The sequence below is a fragment of the Sardina pilchardus genome, chromosome 4 (assembly GCF_963854185.1).
Source record: "Sardina pilchardus chromosome 4, fSarPil1.1, whole genome shotgun sequence".
Classification (NCBI taxonomy): domain Eukaryota; kingdom Metazoa; phylum Chordata; class Actinopteri; order Clupeiformes; family Clupeidae; genus Sardina; species Sardina pilchardus.
The window spans coordinates 3,740,445-3,765,597 of NC_084997.1; the positions used below are offsets into that span (position 1 = coordinate 3,740,445).

General features: G+C 50.5%; 1 protein-coding gene across 3 annotated transcripts in view; it reads left to right on the plus strand.

Moving 5' to 3' along the window:
* Positions 1-25,153, plus strand: part of adarb1b (adenosine deaminase RNA specific B1b) — a 105,916-nt gene that overhangs the window by 26,011 nt on the left and 54,752 nt on the right. For 2 of the 3 annotated variants that reach the window (XM_062533752.1, XM_062533753.1), the window contains exon 2: positions 12,069-12,164. The gene's annotated coding sequence lies outside the window, so the exon portion shown is untranslated. Of the gene's footprint in view, positions 1-12,068; positions 12,165-23,136; positions 23,185-25,153 lie in introns of those variants that run through there. The other variant, XM_062533754.1, reaches the window with a different exon arrangement.

Below are 25,153 nucleotides of genomic sequence, written 5' to 3' on the forward strand. Positions count from 1 at the left end.
TCCAGACAGCGGATGTTGGGCAAATGCTCTGTTTTTCTGGTCCACCAAAATTACAGTATGAGCGCACAAATTGGCTTTCATGTTTATATGCTGTGTGTGTGTGTGTGTGTGTGTGTGTGTGTGTGCGCGCGTGTACGCAGGTACTGGCTTCAGTTCTCATGTGTGCCTGTGTGGGCACTTGCAGCTTTAGATGTCTTTGTATTGTGGGGAGGTAGAGGTTTATGGGCCCACATGTGTGCTTGAGTTGGGAGCTATAGGTTTAATCGATGCCCGCCTGGAGTATTTGCAAGTGGGCTGCGTATCAGCACTGGAGTGTAATATAATCACCATATGGAGTCGGTGGGGGAGGCAGCGCTCTCGCCTCCCCATGAATGAGTGCATAAATGAATGAATAAACGGATCCTCTTGAGCGCGTGTGCCTTTATGTAAGGTAGACAGGCCGCGGGGAGATTAAGGGGAAAGCACATCAAACGGAGACAAGCAGAAAAATCGCTGATGCCTCAGGAATGGCCAGAGCATGCGGCTGCCTTCCGTGGGGCTCATTCCTGGGAGATCCCCCCCCCCCTCTCCTCATGCTGAATGGGCTGCCTTCAGCGGCGCTTTATCTCCTGCCGCACGGACAGATGTTCCAAAGAGCATGCTACATTTCTACTGTCCGTACGTAAAGGCTGGCAGGCCACGTGCGCTGGGCTTTTATACGGCCCAGGCTGCAGCACTCTGTGGGGGCGGTGACTGTGGATCAGCACTGACCCATGACTGAGGGTGATGGACCAGGGGGTAGAGTGCTGCGCTGCGTTGTGCACTGGAGTGAAGGGAGGTCGGCCCTCTCGGGGGAGTAGGTTGCAGTACAGTGGGGCAGGATGACGTCGAGGCCCTCAAGTGCCCCCCCCTCATCACATTAGGAGTGTGTGCTCGCATGCAGCAGCTCCCTGGATGGTGCTCTCCAGAGCCCCGGTCACTTCAGCGTCTGCGTGTTGGAGCTTTTGATTTGTCTGCTGCTGCTCCTCTCCACGTTGTAGCATTTGGGTTTTCTCGGCGAGCCTGGAAGAAGGTCGGTCGATATTTAATTTCATGTTTTATTGGGATCAATGTGACTTATTGACGTTTGAGAAATACGCGGTCTATGCTAAAAGTAGCCGTTTGACTACAGACTTAAGGACTGTGTGAAGGACCAGATGGGTTTATTGATAGTGAAGTCTGTCGAGACCCTCCAGACATGGACCATCACAGAGTCCACACACACACACACACACACACACACACTCAAACCCTTCCTTGGCGTACACAGGACTAAGTGGTTAGGAGTCGTCAGTGACCACGGCCTTCTCCCTGGAATTTTCACTGGCCCAGACATTCCTCTCGCAGGACTAGTTCAAGTCCATTACAGAGAGGTTCGCACACCCACCCGCAAAATAAATACACACTCACTCACACACACAAACACACACACACCCATCCATGTTTATTTCTCTCTGCATCAGTCACTCTCTCTCTCTCTCTCTCTCTCTCTCCCTCCGTCTTACACACACACACACACACACACATATTAATGTTTCTGTCAGGGTCTAAGCAGTTTGTCAGAGGTTAATGACTTGTGTGATTACTCAGGCGCTGAGGTCAGCAGACGACCTTGTGGCCTTGCATGGCTGGTCCGCTGCTGGCCCTGGGGCCGTGTGGAGGTACGTCTACACTCTGGCCCGCAGCGGCCTCTCCGCCTGGCTTCCCATCCCCACCCTTCTTTACCCACATGTGGCGTGAGTGTGTGTGTGTGTGTGTGTGTGTGTGTGTGTGTGTGTGTGGGTGGCACACCCTGCCGCCCACCACTTCCTCGGTTCCCTCGTTCCTGTGTGACTCAAGGCCCTGCGAGGCGGTGTTGTTTGTGCCTCCTCCTCCTCTCCTCTCAATAGCCATGATGGGAGTGACGGCTTTAAGTCATTGCACAACCGCTCCTCCTGCCTATGGCTCACTGCCTGAGGATAGGTTGTGCACTCTCTCTTTCTCTCTCTCATTCCCCCTTTCTCTTTCCTTCTCTCTCTCTCTCCCTCTCTCTCTTCCTCTTTCCTTCTCTTTGCCTTCTTTTACCACTGCTCTTCTCTCCTTAATGAATAATAGGGGATAAATGGTAGCCTGGTTTCCCCAGACTCACTCACTTCGTTTCACGTTGTGAAGAGTCTCGGTACTCACAACTGGGAAATATTTCCAACCCCTAGCATCCTAATTGGCATAGACTTGGTGTTACTCTTTAAATCACTGAGCCAGCCTAACCAATCCCACTGATCAGGGATTCATAATGTTCTTTTCTACTTTGCCTGACCTTCACAGACTGATAATGAAATGCATTGGCAGTCAGGAAACTATGTGTTTACCTTTGCTGTATAAATGGACACATTCTGCTGTCACAGCCACTTTAGCACATCACCACATCACCACATCACCATCTCTAAACTAGCGTCATGGTGGCTGAGGAAGCCAGAAGCGCAGGAGAAACTAATGGCTCAGTAAAATGGAGATGCTGGCATGGCCCTGCTTGTGTGCATGATGTCCATGCTGGAGAGGGAAAGGGTGAAACCTTTAGCTAGGTTATTAGAAATCGAAGTGTGTGTGGGTGTGCTTATGTGTGTCTGCATGCATGGTGTGTGTTTGTGTGCTTGTGTACCACTATGTAGCAGGCCAGGTCTGCTGCTTGCGTGTTATTTGTCCTGCCACAATAAAAGGCATCGCTGGGCTCCACTGGCGGCCCCTCCTCGCTCCGCTCCTCCTATAAATATGGATGCAGCGCTCGGAGAGGCTTCCTCAGCTGTTCACATGGCACCAGCACGGAGCCTATTAATATCCCAGCCAGGCCAAGGAGCTCATCTCACCTGCCCTCTCCGTGCAGGTCAGGAGCGTTGGAATGTCGCATTGCACACTCAGCTGGCATACGCACCTCTCTCTGACCTCCTTGTTCTCCAGAAGTGCTATCTTCCACAGGCACCAGTGAGGGATGGACTGTGTGTGTGTGTGGAGTGTGTGCATGTGTGTGGAGTGTGGGGGTGAAAAGAAAGCCTTCCGTGCTTTTTTGTCTTCCTTGCTTTTTGTCTTTTTGTCTTGTCTTGCGACAGGAAGATGATCTTGGCCCTGATTTATGGTGTTTGCACGGTGTCCAGAACGTTGACTGTATGTGGGACAAGAGCCATTAGTGTGTGTGTGTGTGTGTGTGTGTGTGTGTGTGTGTGTGTGTGTGTGTGTGTGTGTGTGTGTGTGTGTGTGTGTGTGGTATTGGGGAATTGAATTTCTGCTGAACAGGTGGAAGACATCCCAGGCAGGCTTCGACTAGTAGATGTGTTTTATCCACACCTGCCTCTTCCCAACAAAGCTTTTAGTGTAGCACTCTTAAGAGCACTAAACCAGCATCATGCAGTGGAGTCAAGCCCTGAGACATTCAACCCAGCTCCATATGGAGGTATGCTCCTTGACACATACCAGATGATGTGTGTACACACACACACACACACACACACACACACATACACACACACACCACCGTCGCTACATTAATTTCATTTCCTGTGCCTACAGTGGCTCAGTAGATGAGCGCTAGCCCAGTGCCAGTGCTTTTTATTTATTTGGGAGACATATGTGCGCGGCGGCGTGCAGGAAGCTAACGAGCCGACCCCAAGGGCGCTGCAGGATGCCCCGCTAAGTGGAGCAGTGTGTGGGGAGCGAGGCGCCCACTCCAACCCCGGCTCACGCCATGCACATCCTCTTCCTCTTCCTCTTCTCCTCCTCCTCCTCGCTCTGGCCCTAGCATCCCAGCAGCAGCAGCAGCAGCAGTCCACCAGCGCGGCGCGCTGAACTCTGGCTCTGCTGAGAGGAGCGGCCTGCAGCCTGTACTGTACGCCACCGCGCTGACGCACGCTCTCTCACGCTCTCGCTCTGTTAAGTGCTCACATGACCTGTGCTAATCACTTTCCCATTGAACCTGTGTGTGTGTCTGTTTGCCTACGTCCGTATGTGTGTGTGTGTGTGCACGTGTGTGTACGTACGTGTGTGTGTCTGGGGGTCAGCCACTGTTGTGCGGCCTGGCTCCAGATCGATGGCGCTGCAGATCACTAATGATTGCTTCTCTTGGGAGCTGGAGCTGGAGCAGAGCGAGGCGAGGCGCCGGGGGGAATGTGCGCATGGACATGAGCGCTGCTGCTCCGCTCCACTAGCCTGCTGCTACGGTGTGATGTGTGCAGCTCCACAGCGCCGTTCCCACACACGTCCACACGCTAAACTCCAGCCATGATGGCCGTGCGTGGAGATGAGAGGAGACGTCATATATGCACCGAGCCTTACATTACTCTGTTGTTGCATAATGAGCTGTCAGGGTTCATATAGACATTGCATAGGCAGTCTGCCTTTAATGCAAATATGCCCCCCAATTCTCTAATGAGTGCATTTGAGTCATTCTGCATTCTAGTTTTCTTGGGCCCCCAGGCCTGATTGGCTTGTGGAGAATCCTGCCCCTCTCCCAGCTGATGTGACACTTGGTCTGTGTTTAGAGGATAATGAGATGCTGACGACCATCATTTGATGGCCTGACACATTTATGTCTTTTCATTAGCTGGGGAGGAGGGTCGGGGCCTATCGTTTGATATATTTATTTATATCCGTTGCCACCGTGCACACATCACTCATTGCTGGCTATGATATTGAATAGACCCATATTGGATTTTGTTTTTGCTGTGGTGATGGATGCAGTGCGATGCAAGTTGTATCCCAGCAGGCAGGTTAGCGTGATGGATGGGAGGGATCACCCCGCATGGCTTGTTTTGCTTTCGTATTTTTTTTTTTTATTGTTGTTGTTGTTGTGGTGGTTGTGGTTGTTTGTTATGTCGCTGGCTAACTGCTACTGATCCCTGGCAACGTGGCGCTCCGCAGTGAGCGTGAAACGGAATTAAGAGCCAGCGCTTTCCTGCGACGAGAGTTCATCCTGAGTGCCAAGCTCAACTTGGAGGCGCACGCGCGTGCATATACGGGTACAGTAGCTCTTTCGTGAAAAAAAACGTCGGTAGAGACTTAAGAGCTTCCCGATGTCCGTCCCTCGGTGCCACTGCTGTGGATATCCTCCGAGCACCGTCAGATGTGCTGCGGGAAAATGAGGAAAGCTGGAATTTTGCAGGAAATTGTTGTGCGTCACCGGCACGGATATTAGCCTGATAGACCTGTAATGGGTGGCCTCCTGAATGTCCTGACTGAAAGGGAGGTGAATCAATGTCCCAGTGCAGGCCAGCGCCCCAGTCTGTATGTTGGCATGGGAAGAAACAGCCTTTGGGGTAAATGAACGTGGGTGTCCGTGTGTGTGTTCGAGTAAATTAACTTGTGTGTGTCTGTGTGTGTGTGTGTGTTCCTTCCTTTCTTGTATTTTCATGTGTGTGAGTGAGAGATCTGCCAGGATGGGGTAAGCAATTCCTTGCAATGCCACATCAGGGAGGTATCAATGAAGGTTATTTATGTGGGAGGCACGGTGTGTGTGTGTGTGTGTGTGTGTGTGTGTGTGTGTGTGGTATTCATGTGGTAGACACAGGGGAGTGTTTATGCTGAGTCAGTGTGTTCGGCCCAGGCCGTCCTGCTCTCTGCCAGTTGGCTAATTAAACTCCATCTGCTAGCTCCACCCCGTTGCTTTCAAAATTCTCTGATAAACAAACTGCCCTTCACCCCTTGGCCCCCTCTTTTTCACCCTCACTTTCTCTCCCCTCCCTCCCTCCTTCTGTTTATCTCTCCATTTTCTCTCTCTTTTTTTCCCTGTCTTACCACTAGTTCCTTGCTGCGTTACTAACATCACGAGTAGACTCCACCATCATCTCATTTAAAAGAGTCTATACAGCCACTAGTAAAAACTAATTGTTTTCCTCCCTGGCTCTCTCCCTGTGCCATGATGTCTTCTTGGTGACATTGGGTGGTGAAATGTGACAGCGTTGTGCTTAAATAGCAGCCCCTTCAGTGTGGCAGCAGCCTCTCCTTCCCGCTGTCTTTTTATTGCCTCCCTGCCGCCTTGTAGGTGAGACCCTTCCATCAGGGCTGATTGGGAAGACCAAGCTGCCGCCTTATTGGCGCAAAGTGGAAGCCTCACAGTGAGCACTGAAGTTTAAAGCAGCCGGCGCTCAATTAAATATACAAACAGTCTTCCCAGCAGGATCGAGAAATTAACATCACAGCTTCATAGTTCATTGATAACAATCCTGCTGAAGCTAATCAGCTCCAGCACTTGTCTGTGTTCTTCAAAGTCCTCGTCTATGTTCTTCTAAATTCTAGTCTATGGTCTTCTAAGTTCTAGTCTATGTTCTTCTAAATTCTAGTCTATGTTCTTCTAAATTCTAGTCTATGTTCTTCTAAATTCTAGTCTATGGTCTTCTAAGTTCTAGTCTATGTTCTTCTAAATTCTAGTCTATGTTCTTCTAAATTCTAGTCTATGGTCTTCTAAGTTCTAGTCTATGGTCTTCTGAGTCCTTGTCTGTGTTCTTCTAAGTTCTAGTCTATTATCTTTTAAGTCCTTGTCTGTGTTCTAAGTTCTAGTCTGTGGTCTTCTAAGTTCTTGTGTATACACTTTGATGAAGGTGAGTCACCCGTTAGGTCTTCTGGTATTCCTATGGTGGCCATAACTATGACTGTTACTGTTCCCATCACCGTAATGGTGCTGACTTGTTTGTTGGGTGGAGTGCTGCATGCATCTTCTTGGCATTCCAGCAGAACACCATCCCCATGGCACCTCTCCTGCTCTCCTCTCCTCTCCTGCGCTTCTTTCTCTCCGCCCGTGTCGCTGTGACAGGTCAGCTCGTCCCTCCTGCTGCGCTCACCATGCTGGGAGCAGGAGTGAAAATGGAGTACACCCCTGTAGAATTCAATATGACACGTGGGAAGTAATGGCCCTCGAGCCCGCGGATATCCATCAAGCCGGCCGGGGCCCTTGTAGACATTCTGCTGCAATAAATAATAAATCATGTTTGGGGAGTATTAATGAGGGTGGGGGGGCGGAGGGGGGTGCTGACATGGCAGGCGGGTAGCGCTGGCTCCAGCTGGACAAGGAGCAGGGCAAGGAGCAGGGCAAGGACGGGGAAACCGACTGGGCATACAGCGAGGCAGATATCCCATTGAATAAATAGCTACCTACCTGAACACCATTGCTAGAAGCACGTACGATTCTTTCAGGTGGATGTTCCTTTCCTGCCGAGACCAGACTAGTGGAATTTTTACATCCATCTCAAATGAATGTAGCCCAACTAATACCAGCGCACCCAGAGCATTAACAGATGGAGCAAGGCCAGAGAGGAAGGCTGTACAGCCAGAAATACTTTCACACCAAAATGCTTCAACATTGTGTGTGTGTGCGCATGTGCGTGTGCTCCTCCATGGGTTCTGGGAGGTGTGTGTGTGTGTGTGTGTGTGTGTGTGTGTGTGTGTGTGTGTGTGTGTGTGTGTGTGTGTGTGTGTGTGTGTGTGTGTGTGTGTGTGTGTGTGTGTGTGTGTGTGTGTGTGTGTGTGTGTGTGTGTGTGTGTGTGTGTGTGTGTGTGTGTGTGTGTGTGTGTGTGTGTGTGTGTGTGTGTGTGTGTGTGTGTGTGTGTGTGTGTGTGTGTGTGTGTGTGTGTGTGTGTGTGTGTGTGTGTGTGTGTGTGTGTGTGTGTGTGTGTGTGTGTGTGTGTGTGTGATTCTTCCTTTACCAGGCTGTGCTGCTTGAGTGCGCATGAAAAGGGGACTGCAAACTGGCGGAGTGCTGACTCCACTGCTCCAGTGTGGCAGCCCCAGCCTCATTAGTCCTGTAATGTCTTAATTCTGTCTTGTCTGCAAAGCCACAGAGAAACTCAGATTACATTACCTCTTGACCCATATCATGCCGCGCAGATATCAAGTGCCTGTTAGGTTAATAGGCTTATTGTCAGCCAGGCCCCCTCTCTCAGGTGAAATGAAGGTGACTGAAATGGCCACGAACAGCAGAATCCTTTCACAATGGCCCGGTGGTCATTGTCATTTTGAGATTTCAAATTCTTTTGTGTCAAAAGGCTGGAGAACAGGGACAGAGGATACTTCAGGGCATGTACTTGAATAGTGGCCACATTTAGGGCCTAGATAATGCCTCTAGACCAGCAAAAGCACTATGGAACTTTTGAGCATATAAAGGAGGTATGTTTTAGCTCAGCCAAGGAGTCTTGTATGGTTGTCTTGAATGCATCTCAATGAAGTCCCTGTTATGGACATCCTGATCATTACTGCATTGCATTGCATTGCATTACGCCTCTGTGCCCTTTCTTAGGTCAGTGTGCATAGCAGTGTCCACACACAGCCATTAAGGAATGTGGATGGGAGCCATACAAACAAAATCCTCCACGTTCCTCAGACACCCAGTACACCGCATCGATTGTGGGCTCTGTGATTTAAGATTTGCATTTCTAAAAAGGAGCCCATTGTTTCTCAACCCCCGAATTAACGGTGTGTTTAGTTGTAAAGAAAATCGCAGGCTATTTTGGAAGGAGGACGGCGCGCTCGGCGAGTGTCTAGCTGATCTGAATTGCAGATGCTGAGGTTTCATGCAGACTTAGTGCAGAGGTGAAAATGGTGTCACCGCTAACCGCAGTAAATGTAGTCGCTGCTACTGCGGTTAAACTCTTGGAAAGTTTGGGGGCATCCATCCGTGCTCCGCGATAAAAGTGGCTGTGCCGTTCTCACGAGCAGAGGAGTTGGCAAAGTGGTCTGTTAACTTTCCAGCAGCGGTTCGACGGGATGGGTCCTGCACTCCGGGTGAACTCAGGCAAGCTGACGTTGTGCTCACAGCCCTTTTTATGTCGCACCTATTAATCTTTAATTCGGAGCTATGAAAATAATCCGCAGACATCGCCAGCAGAGTCATCTGGAGTCGACTAGTGCTTTCTGGCTGGTGCTCTGGTGCACAATGACTTGAGGTTTTTGTTCTGAATAAGTAAATGGAAGCCCGTTGTGTTGACCGGTCGCGATCGGTCATGCTTTTGTTCCTAAGGAGCGTTCCAGCCACGCTGAGGAATCTTCACGTCAAGCTTTTTAAATGTGGAGATCATCAGCCTAAACTGTCAGATCTTCAGATCACTGAAGTTAATCACTCGTGTTCTGTGATTGGGCAACCTAAATACAGGCTTCTGCTGTTGTATTTATGGTGTTTGTGCAGGCTACTTTGCACGCTCCAGTTGGTTTGTTCTGCGATGTTTGACACATCATAAAAAGCCTGACGCCTTGCCCCACAAATCTGAAAAGCACTAAAAGGGGGCAGTCGTCTTTTCCTTGGCATTGCTCTGAGAGACGCTCGCTTCCACACAGCTGGAGGTGAGCCTCAGTCTCATGGGATCTAACGTCACTTAGAAAGAGGATCCTCTCTCTCGCTCTCTCTCCCTCCCTCTCTCTCTCTCTCTTTTCCCCTGTGTGTATGTCTTTGTCTCTTCTTTTCTTCCTTCTCTCTTTTCCCCCTTTATTTATTGGTAGAAACCTAATCCTAAAGTTCACCCCATGGCCTGAAACCAAGCAAGCACTTTGACCCAATGTATACCTCTCACTGATACCTTGTGTTTGTGTATGTGTGTGTGTTTCTTCTCACTTTACCGGCAGCTTTGCTGTCGGATCTTCGCTGACTGAAAGGTGATTGAAATGCCTATCCATAGCCGTTGTTTATCTGTGATTATTTATTCGTTTGATGGCTCAGTCACAAATTCATTGGCATTTGCAGGGGAGCCAGCCGTGTTGAAATAGTTCCTGGATATTTCTGGCCAGCCAAATTGAGTCAGAAAAAAGGAGTTTTTAAATTTGCCTTATCTCATTCAAACCATCCCCTACCCAGTACTCTGTCTGTCTCTCTCTCTCTCTCTCTCTCTCTCTGACTGTCTGTCTGTCTCTGTCGCTCTCTTTCTCACACACACACGCACACACACCCTACCCCTCTCTGCCGAGCCCGAGTGAGACCATGCACAATCTTTTTCTAATTATGCCTCAAGTCGAGCCTCTCCGTCAAGTTAAATGATGGGTTTTGTGAATTGCAATTTTAAGAATACCCCAGCTTTCGAAATTACCTTTGCTTGCACACCACAAATTGATTATGGCAGCAATTAAAGGATGCCAATTGAAAAGTGTGTGTATGGTAGGCGTGTGTGTTTGTGTGCACAAGAGCTTGGCTCAGTAGCGTAAACGTACGCTTCCAATGACCGCGAAGGAGACGGGCTGGTTGATTTAACCCGCGGAGCCGAGACAGACCTCTTTCCTCTGGGTTGTGTGCGCTGCAGGCCCGCCGATCACAAAGCAATCATGAGGTTGTGTTCTTTTCAATCCCCTATTGAGCCCTTTCCCATCGACAGACCTGTGTGTGCCTCATGCCACTTACAATAACAAAGACAATCCAAGACGAGCACTCTTGAAAATGACACATGGCAGTCAAAGCCCAGTTTTCTACTCCGTTTGCTGTTCCTGGTAACGCATTGTGAGGCCCTCTGGTGTTTGGGATGCTTTTGGAGATGAGCAGTGCAGTGCACAGGGCCTGTGGAGAGGCAGCTGAAGGAGAGTGCAGCACTCCCAGTCCCAGCAGGGCTGCACAGGTACAGTGTGGATGCTGCTCTGATTAATGGGCACGCTGGAGAGCTGAGATGATTATGCCGTAAAGGGAGCCCTCCCCTGGGTAAGGTGGGTGGGTGGGGGGCGGGGGGGTTGTGTGGATCCTCATCTCAAAAACATGGCTGTGGAGATTTCCAAGATGTTATTTGAAGCACCTTGTGTGAGTGCCTTGAATCCCAAACAGCTCGCTCTGCCTTTTTAGCTGAGAGGTTCTCAGAATTTCTCACGATGCCTTTCCAAATTCAAATATTGCGCACAGCATACTTTTTTATGTTACCCAAAAGGTGAAGTAAACAGCTGCCTTCGTGTTTGGGATTACACCCAGATATTTTCACACTTAAGGTGAAACACGCAAATGCATGTGCTTGACCTTTTAAGAGAGTGACTTGAAATAGCCTCGATGAGATCACATCGTTATGGATTTGATTTTATTACATCTGTTTATATCATTCTACAGCTTACAACCTTGTTATTGGTGGCACTCACTTTTAATGTGTTTTCCTCCATGTATTGTCCCCCCATTTGTCATGGAGAGGCTGAAACACCAGAGGTTTGCTCTGTTCCCCTGCTGCAGTGGATTGATGGTGGCGGAATGCTTGAGCGGGAGCATATGCACTCTCTAATGAACAGCACGCTATGTCTTCTTAATAATGCATAGCTATACTGTCACTCCATTGGGGAGCCCGTGTGCAGATGTGCGGCCCGTCTCCCGAGAGCCTCTGTCAAGATGCAGCTCCCAGCAAGCCCCACACATCCCACTGAGCGGAGTCTGGTCCAATCATGGAATGTGTGTGTGTGCACTTGCATCCGTGTGTATCCGTGTGTGTGTGTCTGCATGCATGCTATAGAGGCCTGTTTTTTGGCCTTGCACAAAAGAGCTTTTTAAAGGCTTTATTTCCTGACCCCCTCAAGGGAGACTTTTCCCCCCTTCTCCCGCTGTGTGTTTTTTTCAGTGTGGTTTATTTCAGACCACCTACATTAACAAGGATTGACAGTAATATCCTATCCGGAAACACTGGTGCTCTTCTGGCGCTGTGGTGTGTGTGTGAATGCCGTGGGCAGTGTTTAAATGTTAGCCTGTGCGTGCATGTGTGTTTATGCTCTCGTTTGCCCGTGCCCTGCTGGGGTAGGTACAACATGTTTGGTCACTTTGTTGCTCCTCTTGCCATGTGCAATTATCCACATGTGCTGTTTACAAAGCGGCCTGCAGGGAGCCGCACTGTTGCTGCGTGTGTTTTTATTTGCTTATTTGTTTGCTTTTTTTTCTTGTTGTTCATTTCTGCTTTTCCCTTTTGGCTGCCCATTGAGGTGATCTAATCAGGGCCCTGTGCCGTGTTTTGAACCCTATGAAACGGGCACACCTCGCTGGCCTCACAGGTCCCAGATCAGTGGGAGGAGCGGGTCGTGTGGAAGTGAATGTGCTGTTTGTTTGTGCTCGGTGCTTTCCATCGGTGCTCACCTGCGCGCCCGTCTTGTGTTTCAGGTGTGAGTGTGCGTGAGCGACAGCGAGGGGCCTCTGGAGGAGCGGCGAGACAGCGCACAGCCCACAGCAACGCTTCAGCGTCCACCCAACGCAACGGTGAGTCCATTCTCCCCTGCATTCTCACCGCCATCCCATCACGAGAGAGAGCGAGAGAGAGAGAGAGGTGAGAGGGTTCTCATGCAGAACACACAGACTCTCTCTCTCTCTGTGTGAGAGAAGTGCCACTGAACAGCTGTAGATCTCGTGACACCTGCACAGCGTATCTGATGTCTGATATGACTGATATGAGGCTGCTTCATGGACGCAAAGCCGAATCAGTTTAGTGTGGGAACCCAAGCTTCCTTTTTAAGTATTAAAGCGTTGGCATGATTTATTAATAATGTTATTAATATCATAGGTCTCGTGTTGTCACCTGGTGGCGCAGGGCTTCTAGACAGACGGTGTGAGTTGTCTGTATGCGATTAGATGACGGATCACATTCCAACCCTGATATGCCACTGGCCGCTTTTCCTGTCTTTTTGGTAATGAGCAGCCAATCATGGGCATTGCTCACTCTGCGTCAGTGCTGGAATTAAGAGACGACGCACCTTTTTTTAAGTATTCTCCCAGGTGTTGCTGCCTTGCACACCGTCTCTGTCTAGGTGCTATTTTAGGAGCGCTGAAACAGCAGGAAGTCCTTCATTTTTCCACTTTTTCTTAAAGTTTTCAGCCCCATTTTTCTGTACAGGATGATGGCTTGTACTGTACCTTGTGTGTTTTGCTCTATAAGGAACTTCCCCGCAGTGCTCTTGTTGAGAGGGAATCATTAAAGCTGATGCAAACAAACACAAAGTAGCGGTCCTCTTCTTTGTACTCACCAGTGGAAATAGTATCCCTTTGTTTGGTAAATGGATCCCTTTCACTTGCTCTTTCAGGAAGGGCTTTTGTTAATAGTTTGCATTGAGGAGGGGGCCGCTTTTGGAAGATGGTAACCTTTAGCTTGTGCCAAGCAGGCTGACAATGGTAGAGAGGCGGATGCAGAAATACACTGCTTATTCATTTTCTCTTAGTTTGTTTCTCTCTCTCCCCCCCCCCTCCCTCCCTCTCTCCTGTAAATGTGTGGGCTGGTGCTGGCCTCGGGTGCCTCTCGATGTGGGTTAGAATCAGTATGCTATACCATATGCTAGCTCTGCCACCTCCCTCCCCCGCACATCGCGCTGGCCAGCTTGAGCTTGTTTTCTTCTCTTCGGGCGGCGGGCGGGGCAGGGCCGGCGGCGGCTGGCCGGACGAGGCTGACAGCGTGGCCGTGTGTGGTGCGCTGTCCATTACCGCTGGCACCCGTATTAAGGAAATGACTTCTCAGGAGGGGTGTCACTGTCACACTGTTGATGCCCGACTTGGCAGGCACCGGGCTTCCGCCTCACTGGACGGTGTCTCTCTCTCTCTCTCTCTCTCTCTCTCTCTCTCTCTCTCTCTCTCTCTCTCTCTCTCTCTATCTGTATCTCTCTGTATCTCTCTCTCTTTCACACTCTCTCTCTCACACTCTCTCTCTCTGTCTCTCTCCCTCTCTCTCTCACACACTCCCTCTCTCTCTCCCTCTCTCTCTCACACACTCCCTCTCCCTCTCTCCCTCTCTCTCTCCCTCTCTCTCCATTAGCGTAATGAGGGTTTTAGTGCAGTGCTGGCAGGAGTGATGGCCATCAGGTGGGAGGGTTCCACTGCAGAGGCCAGGCCTCCACCTCCACCGCTAGCGCTGCCACCATCCAGACAGGCTGCAGCTGCAGCAGCAGCCAAAGCCCCTGCTCTGCATAGGCGCCCCTGCTGCAGCCCAAATATGGGAGGGCTTGCTGCCGGTTCAGTGACAAAGATCAATTGTGTGTGATGCCTCTTCGAAGTTACTGTGCTAAAATGGCACACGCAAACATCCAAATGTGTAATTTCAGCTGCTGCTGTTCAAGTCAACAGAGTGAGCTTTAGCAGCTCAATATGTTTCTGTTTCTTCACCTGCCTCACTCCTCTGTGGCATCCCTGGCTGGAAGTGGAAGTGTAGAATGTGTGCAGAAGTGGCAGCAGCAGCGTTAACTCATTACTGCAGGCTGGTCCAAGGCTGCTATTGATCAGCTAGGCTGGGGGAGCGCTGGGGAGGAGCTCCGGGTGCACCTGCACTAGCTCTGGTGCATCTCTATCGCTCTGGGCTCCAAACACAGTCATCTCCCGCCTCCCTGACTCCCCAGCTGAGCATGTTGGGGGAGGGAGGTACCCAGCAACCCTCCTCCTCCTCCTCCTCCTCCTCCCTTCCTGCCCTCCTTCTTGGAGCCCTGCCACTGGCCCTCCTGGCCAAAGGCTCCTGTCCCATTATCGCTGTCTGTGCAGTTACCCCGTCACCCCCACCTCCCCACACATCTGCCCCCACTACTGTGTGTGTGTGTGTGTGTGTGTGTGTGTGTGTGTGTGTGTGTGTGTGTGTCTGTGTGTGTGTGTGTGTGTGTGTGTGTGTGTGTGTGTGTGTGTGTGTGTGTGTGTGTGTGTGTGTGTGTGTGTGTGTGTGTGTGTGTGTGTGTGTGTGTGTGTGTGTTTTCTGGTCACTGCTCTACTTCCTCCCTGCTCCTCTGATAGATGACTCTCCAGATAAGAAATGCTGGGTTGCAGTGCCAGGTCTAATGCTTCAGCACCATTAGGAATGCAGCCCATTCAGGCAGCCATAAATCTTGTGCTGTGCAGCAAAAAAAACTCCCACAAATGTCCCACACTATATAGAACGGCCATTTTTCATTGGGAGGACAATATTAAAATATCTCTCTTAATTCCTAAGCAGGTAGTGGGGCCTGTAACTGTGTAATGGGCTTTACTGGAGTGGTGGGCTCATCTGTGTTTACACACCTGTCAGGGGGCAGGGGGTGGGCCGTGGTGGTCTGGTGTGCTCCGGCGTGTGCCGATAACCTCCGCAGACACGTGCCGTGGCGAGCGCTCGTTCCCAGCAGTGCTGTCGGAGCACGCTCCCTCTGATCTCCCCCCAGCGCCGACCTCCGAGCCCCTGCTCAGTTTTCCGAAGCAAGTGTTCACAGATTTCTTTTTTACAAGTGAGGGGGAAGAAGGCCAAGCCCCCGTATTTTATAGGTCCCCTATAAAACTCCTCCGAATGGCCAACACATGGTCCCTGTGCTCTTTTTATGCGTTATTAACTTCTGTCACTGTGGTTACTTTTCTGTTAGCGAGCTCCCAAACGCGGCGGCTAGCGCTGCACACTGCACCAGGAGCAATGGCGTAATCCCCCCCCCCAAACAGCCGCAGAACAAACGCTTTAGCTCTTTGTGCCTCTCATGGAATGTTACGCTGCTAATTTGCAAATGTTCCCCATCCTGCCCATTCTGGGCCCTACTTATGGAAATCCAGTGATGCAGCACATTTGGTTGTTTTATACGGGTGCTCCAGTGTTCCCGCTTCCTGGCTGTCAAGGCGCTGTTCCCTTTCTGTGTGTCGGATTTCAAAGAAGTGAGGCAGGGCTTTTTCCCCATCTGGGCCTGTCGCTAGCCTAGCTTTGTCCCTGAGTGATGTTGGATATGAGGTCATTATTGAATGGCCTCTCTGTGCTAGCAGGTTGTGTGAATGGGGAGAGTGAGAGGCCGCTACCTCCCGGTCTTAGCCCATAATGCTGCACAGGACCTGAAGCCCAAGAGATCTGGCCTCAGCACTAAGAGCACCAAAAGGAAAAAACAAACATGGCTGTAGTGTTTTGAAGGCTATCTCTTCATGCAAATCAAGCTGGTTTGCATTATGTGTGTGTGTGTGTGTGTGTGTGTGTGTGTGTGTGTGTGTGTGTGTGTGTGTGTGTGTGTGTGTGTGTGTGTGTGTGTGTGTGTGTGTGTGTGTGTGTGTGTGTGTGTGTGTGTGTGTGTGTGTGTGTGTGTGTGTGTGTGTGTGTGTGTGTGTGTGTGTGTGTGTGTGTGTGTGTGTGTGTGTGTGTGTGTGTGTGTGTGTGTGTGTGTGTGTGTGTGTGTGTGTGTGTGTGTGTGTGTGTGTGTGTGTGTGTGTGTGTGTGTGTGTGAGAGAGATGGGGAGAAGAATGTAACATGAGGATAGCCCAGCATTGCATTGGCTTGAATGCAGGAAGACTTGCTTCATTGTCTGAAAATTGTCTCTGATTCGTTTGAGCTTTTTTCTTTTTCTTCTCACCCCCTCTCTGTCTGTCTCTCCCTCTTGCTATTTTTAGTCAAGGAATCAGACTCCGGCGTTTTGAGCAGAGTCTTATGAAACCAGCGGCTCTCATATCAAAGGTCTGTGTGCTTTGGAAAAAGCAGAGATGTTAAAGCAATTGTGTCATTGGACTGAAAGAAAAACAGCAGGTTTCTGTCATGCATATCGCAGATCCTTATTTGACTATTTTTTTTTCTACCATTTCTACCAAAGGGGCCAAGTTTGTCTTTGTGTTTTGTTATCTGCAATACTCAATGCAGATGTGCCTTGGCATCCTGCGCAGCGTTCAAGTGATTGTGCTGCACAGAGCCAGGCGGAGCCCGAGCTGAGCCCATTAGTGGCTGCTCAGTGGGAGCCTGGCGTTGGCATGGCCTTCACTGTGTGCCTGCTAGCACTTTTCTCCTGCTTGGTGCTCCTCCTTTTCCTTCTCCTTGGCCTCTCCCCACTGGGGCTCCATCCAGGCGTGTAGCGTGAAGCGCACACACACACACACACACACACACAGACGTGCCCCCAGCACTCCATCAGATCAGGACAAGGCCTGCAGACGCACACAGAGCACACACCAGAGGTGCTGATTTCAGCTTTTCAAGAAGCAGCTCAGGTGGCCCTTACCGCTGATGGGATCACCACAGCTGATAGAGGGTACACAGGTGTGTGTGTGTGTGTGTGTGTGTATGGGGGATAGAGACTATTTGAGTATGCACATTAGAGAGTATGCACATTTGTATGTGTGTCCATTGCATGAAGAAGAGAGGGAGGGAAGAAGAACGAAAGTGTGTGTGTGTGTGTCACGGTTTCAGAGGACATGTCGAGCGTTGAGCACGTGCCATCGTCAGTCTGCCCCTGGCCCTCAGAGACTGGCACTTTCAGCTCACTTAATCACTTGGACACACACATGCACATGCGTGCGCACACACATGTGTGCACACACACACACACACACACACACACACACACACACACGCACACACACACGCACACAAAGAATCCTCTGAGCAACTTGAGTGAGGAACAAGCTGACTCAGTTCTCTGCCGGCTGTTGATGAGGGCATGTGTGGCATTAAACATAGCTGCTGCCTCTTTCCTGTAGCACACACACACACACACACACACACACACACACACACACACACACAAAGGCCCTTTCTTGAGGGCTCCCTCAGATCCCTGTCTACTCATCGTCACACATTTCACCTCGTCTGTCTCAGGCCTCACACAAGAGATGCACCAGCGCTGTTCCTCAGCGCGCTGTGAGGGCCATTTGTGTTGCTCTCTGAGTGCTGCCGTTCACCATTACAGCCCTCCATATGGACGCATTAATAACCCACCATGCAGGGGACTCTGGGCACACAAGATATGCACACCATGCATTTTCCATACCTCATCAGAGTGGCTGACTGCTGCCAAAAACACAAGTCTGACCTCTTCATATTTGAAAGGGTGTGTGTGTGTGTGTGTGTGTGTGTGTGTGTACAGTATGTGTACACACAAGTATGGTCCCCATCCCAGCTGCCTGTGGCCCCACTCTTGTTGGCTGTTTGTAATAAGGCCTGTGGTGTGTTGCGCTGTGTGTGGGGAAAATCATGCTAATTGAATTGTGGCCCTCCCCCTCGGTGTGGTCCGCTCAGTCCACCGGGCGAGGCAGATGATGTGATCATTCCCACTCCCAATCAGATTACACGATGGAGGGAGGGGAATTACAGGTTCAGCTGATTAATTCGCCTGATATAATTAGTGTGCGAGATGAGGGATGAGACCAGGCCCTGTCCCCTCCCCCTCCTCCTCCCCCTCCACCCAGCCCGGCCAGGAGATGGCTCCGCACCTGCTGAATAGGCCCTAATGCTCTCTCTCTCTCTCTCTCTCTCTCTCTCTCTCTCTCTCTCTCTCTCTCTCTCTCTCTCTCTCTCTCTCTCTCTCTCTCTCTCTCTCTCTCTCTCTCTCTCTCTCTCTCTCTCTCTCTCTCTCTCTCTCTCTCTCTCTCTCTGTCTGAGCATTGATTGGACCCAGCCGAGCAGAGGGCAGTTGGGGCAAATTTCCTTAGCTAATTTGTAATTTTTCGCTCCCTATATATATATATATATATATACACACGTGTGTCTGTGTGTCCAGCAGGGGCTGAGAGAGAGGGTCCCTAGCTTGATTTGAGATGTGTCCTTGGTGTGTGCAACCGCTAGATAGCCAGGAGTCCAGGACAGAGTTGGGTTAAAGCCAGGAGCTGTGTGGCTGCTCGCAGGGAGGTCCCCTGACCACTTTAATCATGGTGTGCACTTCTTAAGCTCTGACTTAATCGCTATATCAAGGGTTGCTTTGGTGGAGTGAGGAACAGTTGCAATGATTTTTTTCCACAAATGAATTTATATGAGCTTGTTTTCCATTTTTACAATTTTTTTGTACTGTGCTGTTGCTCCCTCACTAACCTGGGCCTCTAGAACATTTCTGGAGGTGAAAGGAGGTCCGGACTCACTGGAAAAATCATCCGTGGAAACGTGGCTGATTATTCCTCCCCCACCCCCACCCCGCTCCGCTCTCAGTCCCGCTCTCCCAAAAGGCTGAGCCGTGGAACTTCCCAGTGCCAGCGCCAGGGTCAATTCTTCCGGAAGCCTGGCTTCATCAAACGGCCCCTCACAGAGGCGGCCGCGGGCCATTTGTTTTGCGTAGCGTGGGGTGCAATAGTTTCCACAAGAATGCTGTGTGGCTGCATTACCAAAACACTCTATCGATCCTGGCTGGGGGTGGCCGAGTTCACTCTGATGAGAAGGGCTGCTGTGCTGCTGCATAGTACTCTGTGATTGACACAAGTGAGTGTGTTACTTACACACACACACACACACACACACACACACTCACACTTGCGCCTGCCAGACGACCACATAGAGGGAAGGGCAGACAGACAGACACAAACTGGAGGACAGACGCACTCAGGAAGAGGCACGCAGGGCGAGGAGACTGAAGGACTATCAGTCACACAGACAGGAAGGCTGATGGAGAGAAATGTGCATGCTGTGAAGAGCACAGTCACAGAGAATCTTTTAAACACATGCACAATGAGGGCTGGACGCAGGAATGGGAAGATGACTCAAAATGGAAGGACAGACACACTTGCACGGAAAACACACCAAACGCACAGAAAAACAAGTGGGAAACCATTCAGAGGAACACCCCACAGATATAGAGACAGACAAACATACTCAGACAAACATAAACACCGCCACACACACACAGAGGACATGCATACACACACACACACACACACACACGCTGGCGGTCCTCCCCAACACTGAGGTCTGCTCTAAGGAAGGACACACAGGAACAGCTCTGCCCTTCCTCTTCTCCTCCGTCTCCCCTGACGCTGGCGAGGCGGGCACACAGCTGTGCCAGCACGTGTCTTGATTGCGTTGGCACCTGTGGGGCTGTTGTCTGGGCACAGTGGTGGGCACGCTGGCACTGTTTGAGCAGGCCGGCCCCCTCACACATTGTGTGTCTATTGTTTGGCTTTCTGCTCAGGCCATGCATTATGAATGGGGAGGATTAGAGTTGTAATAACCTCTCCCTGTTTGCCAATCTTCCACATCATTTGTCCTACGCAGCATTATTAGCCATTAGTCTCCCCAAATCAAGCTCCCATTCTCCCTCTCTGTCAGACTGTTTGGGCTGAGTTAGATTTGGAGTGCTGAAGCTGCATTTGGAATTAGAATGAGGATGAAGCCTACCGCATGACTGTACTGAATGAATGAGGCCTCTTCCTTTACCACACCTGTGCACGCTTATGCTAAATGGAGAACATTGTAGTATATTACAGTTTCATCAGACTCATCTCATCATCCATTGTTTTATGTATTAGAAACGTACCGTATTAAAGAACCATGCTGCTGAGCCCCAGGTGATGTTGTTGACTTTATCAAAGCAGTCCCCTAAGAGGTTGCATATTGATGAAGCCCCACATGTGTGCTTGGCTTGCTGTTTGTGTGTAGAACATTCTGGCCCCAGTCCTGGCATTCTGAAGTCTTCCAAAGGGCCTCCTCTCCTCTCCCACTGTCCCTCTCCCCTCCTGCAGTCTCTGTCTTTTTGATTTCTCCTGCAATCACGGCAGGGGACTCCCCAAAGGAAGATAGAATTACAGCGATCTTGCGGTCACCTAATTGAATGTGCTCCGTCTGGGCAGTAAAGCGATGGGGACGAGAGCAGCACATGGCCCTGACTAGACACCGTGCCCTCTCCTGCTCTGTCACTGCTGACTCCGGGAGAGGCTGACGAGATTGGGGGGACAGGCCTGTCAGACACCACATTCACCCAGTTCCACGCTAAAGGCTCACCTCTGACCTGCTTCAGAGTCCTCTCTCCTCTCCCTCTTTTTTTCCCTCTCTCTCTCTCTCTCCCTCTCTCTTTCTCTCCCGGAGGATTATGGGGATAAAGCTGAATAAAGGGAGGGAAAGCAATACTAAGGTCTGCCTGAACTCTATCCTGTATATGTAAAAGAGGAAAAAGAGAAAGAGAGAGAGTGTGTGTGTGTGTTTGAATACGTGAGTGTGTCTGTGTGTTCTGTGTTTTTATCGCGTGTGAAGCGTGACTCATATTTTTCCCTCTGCGATGTCCGTTTGGTAATAATTTATGAAGTGGCCCAGTGTTGTTTTTCCAGCCTTGTGGTCACCTCTCTCCTTGGCACAGGGCTGAGGGTGCTGATGGATTTGATGGTGAAAGTCATTAGTGCGAGGCGTTTTCATAGGTAGCGTCTGTAACCGTGTCTCAGAGGTCCCCTCGGCTAAAAATACAACCCCTACCTCTTGAGACTGGCAGCCTTTGAAGCAGAAAGATGTGACTTAAGGAACAGCAATGAATATTCCTGGTCGGCTCGGAGAGAGAAGAAGATTTTCTGCAAGGGATCTAGAAGGTTCCTAGTTAAGGAAGAATTTGTTTTTGAGTGCACATTAAAAACCAGAGCTCTGCAGGTTTTTAAAATTCGACAAAGCGAAAGGCAGACAAAACAACCCAAACAGAGAGAACTAAAGTGGCCGATCTCCAAGGGTGGAGTTGTGAAGAGCAAAGCAGGACGTGCTGGAGCGCGAGAGCGGGAGCACGAGTGAGGGGCCGAGCGCTGATGTATGTGTGCGTGCGGTCCCCGCTGCGTCACGGACGCCCTGTTCCCGTCCTGTGGCGCCGTGTTACCGCGGCTCCCTCTCCCCGCACAGCGGCTCCCACTGGGGCACCGGGCGGAGAGGAAGGGCAGGCAAGGGTAGCGCCGCCACCGCCAGGCCCGGCACATGCGCCCGCTCCACGGGAACGCAGCGCCAATCTGTCTCCCTCAGCCCACTGGGCCTCTGTGGCCAGCCGCACGCCTCCATGTGGAACATCCGTCTTGTTTTGTGCTCATTCTGGGAATGAATAATGATGCCGCTGAGTCAGATGCTGTTTTAAAGGTCAAAGCGTGAATTGGGCGAAAAGTTCCAGATGAAGGTAGTTTGTGTAATTATAGAAATTGATCATCCGTGTTGCCCTTGTGATGTTTCCAATCCCTTTCCTACCTCATTGCCAGTGTTGTCCAGTCACCTTTATCAGAACGGACATACATGTAGTGGTGATCATTTTGGTGGCTTATGGCTCTGGCTCTGGTTCTGAGTCCGACCTTTCACACAGAACCATCACAGAAGGCCCATTCAGACGCCCAAAACATGTGTGGGAGGCATAAATCAGAATTTATTGTTGCCTTTCTGACTCTTGGTGTTAGGTTAATGTTGCTCGTGGCCGGCTTTTAATGAAAGAGGCCTGCAGGCTTGGCCGTGCGTCAGGTATGACTGAGATGTTTATGCTAGCAGTTCATCATTGTGAGTGCGTGAATGAGGGGAGGAAAAGGAAGCACTGGATGAAAGGCTCCGTGTTTAGCCACACCAAAGACCATGAGCCAGGAGGCACTGATAGACTAGACAGTTTACTCTGACTCCCATCTGTTTGTATGCAAAGGATGTGAAACATGGTTTGTGTGTGTGAGTGTGTGTGAGCGAATGTGGGTTTGCCTTTCTGCAAGCGATCCTCATGTGGTTTTTATGGCCAGAAACCTCAGGCTTTGAAGAATTCATCATTTCAAATAAAATATCCCAACATGTCAAACAAAGAGGCATCTTCATTGTCTGCACCAAAATTTATTCTCCCTACTCCTTCATAAATTTCATGGCACTGCAATGCAGAGAGAGAAAGAGATAGAGAGAGAGCGAGCAAAAGAGAGAGGGAAAAAGAGAGAATGGGGGGGGGGGCAGCACAAGACAAAGCAATGGAGGGAAAGTGAGACGGCAAGAGCTTGGAAGGGAAAAAAACACAAGCCTTCATCACGGCAGATTGTTCTCAACGGGGGATTATGGCATGCATGCCCCTTTGCCATCCCACTGCCAGTCTGAACACAGGTACCCATCCTCCCCTAATGCTCACAGCATACACAACCAACCCTAATCTCCACGGGGTGGATTAAAAACACCCACCCCACCCCCATCTGCCACAATATACTCCAATTCTTTTTACAGCCTCGGAATCTACGCATCTCTCCAATATATGAAGGATCCCCATCTTCAGATTTTTCACACACACACACACACACACAGAGAGAGAGACACTGACTCGCTCTCACTGGAGGTCAGTAACAGTAGAGGGCAGCTTTGAAGGACCCTTTCTCATCATGTGCAAATATGGAAATACCGAGGGCCGGTGCTAGCGGCGTGGAGGCGGGGGCCGCACTGGGAAGATCAATAGTGGGAACCGTTGGGCTACAATCACTCTCCTGTGAGAAGCGCTCCACTCTGCCCTTGAGAGTGTTCACACTGAACAGGGGCTGGATACGCTACAACTGGCAGCAGCTCCCTAGCAAGACTTAGCACATGCGCTACTTTGGAATCTAGCCCGTGGTGCTGGAGTGATTGGTGCCATGCTGTAACCCACTGGGCAGCAGCAACTACAAGTAAGTAGCATACGCGTTCTCACAAAAGGCGGTTTTATAGAAAACACTCTCGGGCTTGGCAGGCTGCTGGTTTTCGTTTAGGTCGGCGAGCTGTCACGGTGTACGGGCAGAGAATTACAGGGCTGCCTGACAACACTGCGGTCAAACCCGTCTGGTCTCGTGCATATGGACGAGGCATCTTGACGAGGGCTCTGATGTTTCATGCGTGGAGCTGGGAGGGGATGGCGTGTCTGGCCGAGCCGGATCTGAGAACTCCAGCATTCAATCTTGCTGCTTCAAAGTGCTGGGTCTTTAAAGAAGACATGATGACATTTCCATACAGTGAGGGAGAGCAAGCCCTGTCTCTATACGGGATTAACGTTTCATTTGTGGTGTCCGCAAGAGTTGTTGGAGGATTGTTTTGTCAGTGGGTAAATGGCACGCTAACATACACCAGACATTGCATGTTGCCGTTTGTAACTGTTGCTGTGCGTAGAGTCTGATTGTCATGTATGATGGGCCACCTCCTGCTTTGTGCCTCTCAGTCTGGTCTGTGCTCCTTTCATGCACCCCACTCAGCCCCACCCCACCTCTGCCCCTGCTGAACGTGGCCTGTGGCGGTGCTACTCAGTGGGCCAGGGCCCCAGCAGCAGGTCCCCGATGCCACTCCCTGTTCCCATTGTCCTCATCAAAGGCAGCAGGTCTGGGGTGAGCCCATGGGGCCAAGTGGGAGCCGTGGCCGACGGGCGAGCTTCTCCCTGGGGACCCACAGCCAGCGTCTCCAGTACTCCCGGTCCCACGGGTGCCGCGGCTCAGCCAAGCCAAGCATGAACATTGTCCTGCCACTTCAATCTCGCTCGGCCGACAAGGGTGACGCTTCCGTCGGTCCGCTTTAGATGAAATGTCAGGCCTTCCATAATTTGTCACGCACAGGGCTCAGACTTGGTGATTGGACCCCCCCCTCTCTCACTGCAGAGCCTGGAAGCTTGTGACTTCACTGATCAGAATCATGTAAGAAGGGTTTTGTAATTCCTCTAATGGGAGAATGGGGAGAAGACGTTGCCATCTTGATATGCTAATCCTCATGCAGAAGCAGCTCCGCACTTGCTAACTGGAAGGAGGAAGTTTAAAGTGAGGACGCATCTCTAGGTGGGGCTTTTTCGAAGGATGGAAGAGTAGGCTGAGTAGCACTTTTCTTAGCTGAGGGCGAAAGCAGGGGGTGGGACAGGATGGGGAACAGCAGCTGCAGGCCGAGGGTTGACGGGAGGCGAAGTGCTTCCCTCGTTTCCTCCGTGTGCACTGTCATGAGTTTAGCTTTGCCATTGCTCAGCTCTCTGCCTGGCCCACATCTGCCCTGCTCTGCCCTGCTCTGCTCTGCTCTGCTCTGCTCTGCTCTGCTCTTTTGCTGCCCCAGCCCCAGCATGCTGACAGGCCCTCGGCCTTTTCTTCTCTCTCTTTCTCTCTCTTGCTCTCAATCTCTCCTTTCTTTCTCTTTCTCTATCTCTTGCACTCTCTCTCTCTCGCTGTTGCTCACTCTCTTTGGTGTTCCTACATTTCTTTCTCACTCATCCTTTCATTCGTTGTTTTTGCTCTCATTCCCCTCGCTGGTGCTGAGCGATTTGATGTAATAGCTGTCAAAAAAAAACAACGGCGTTGAAAAAAGCAAGAGCAACCAATTATTTCCCGCTACATAGTATGCCTGAGACAAACTCGACTCGCATAATTGGCTACTTTATGTAACACTCTAAAAATTCTGACTTTAATAGAGAGGGGAGGTTTGTGTGTGTGTGTGTGTGTGTGTGTGTGTGTGTATCTGTGTGTGTGTGGGATGAAATGGGGGGTAAAGTCACTAGTGGGGAACGTACATGTCAAATGATTTTAATTGCAGATTATGTTTGCCTCCCCAAGGATGCCAAGACCCTAATTCCAATCGGCCAAGGTCCAGCCGTGGCAAATTAAAGTTATTATTTCCATGGTTTTCCCAACAACC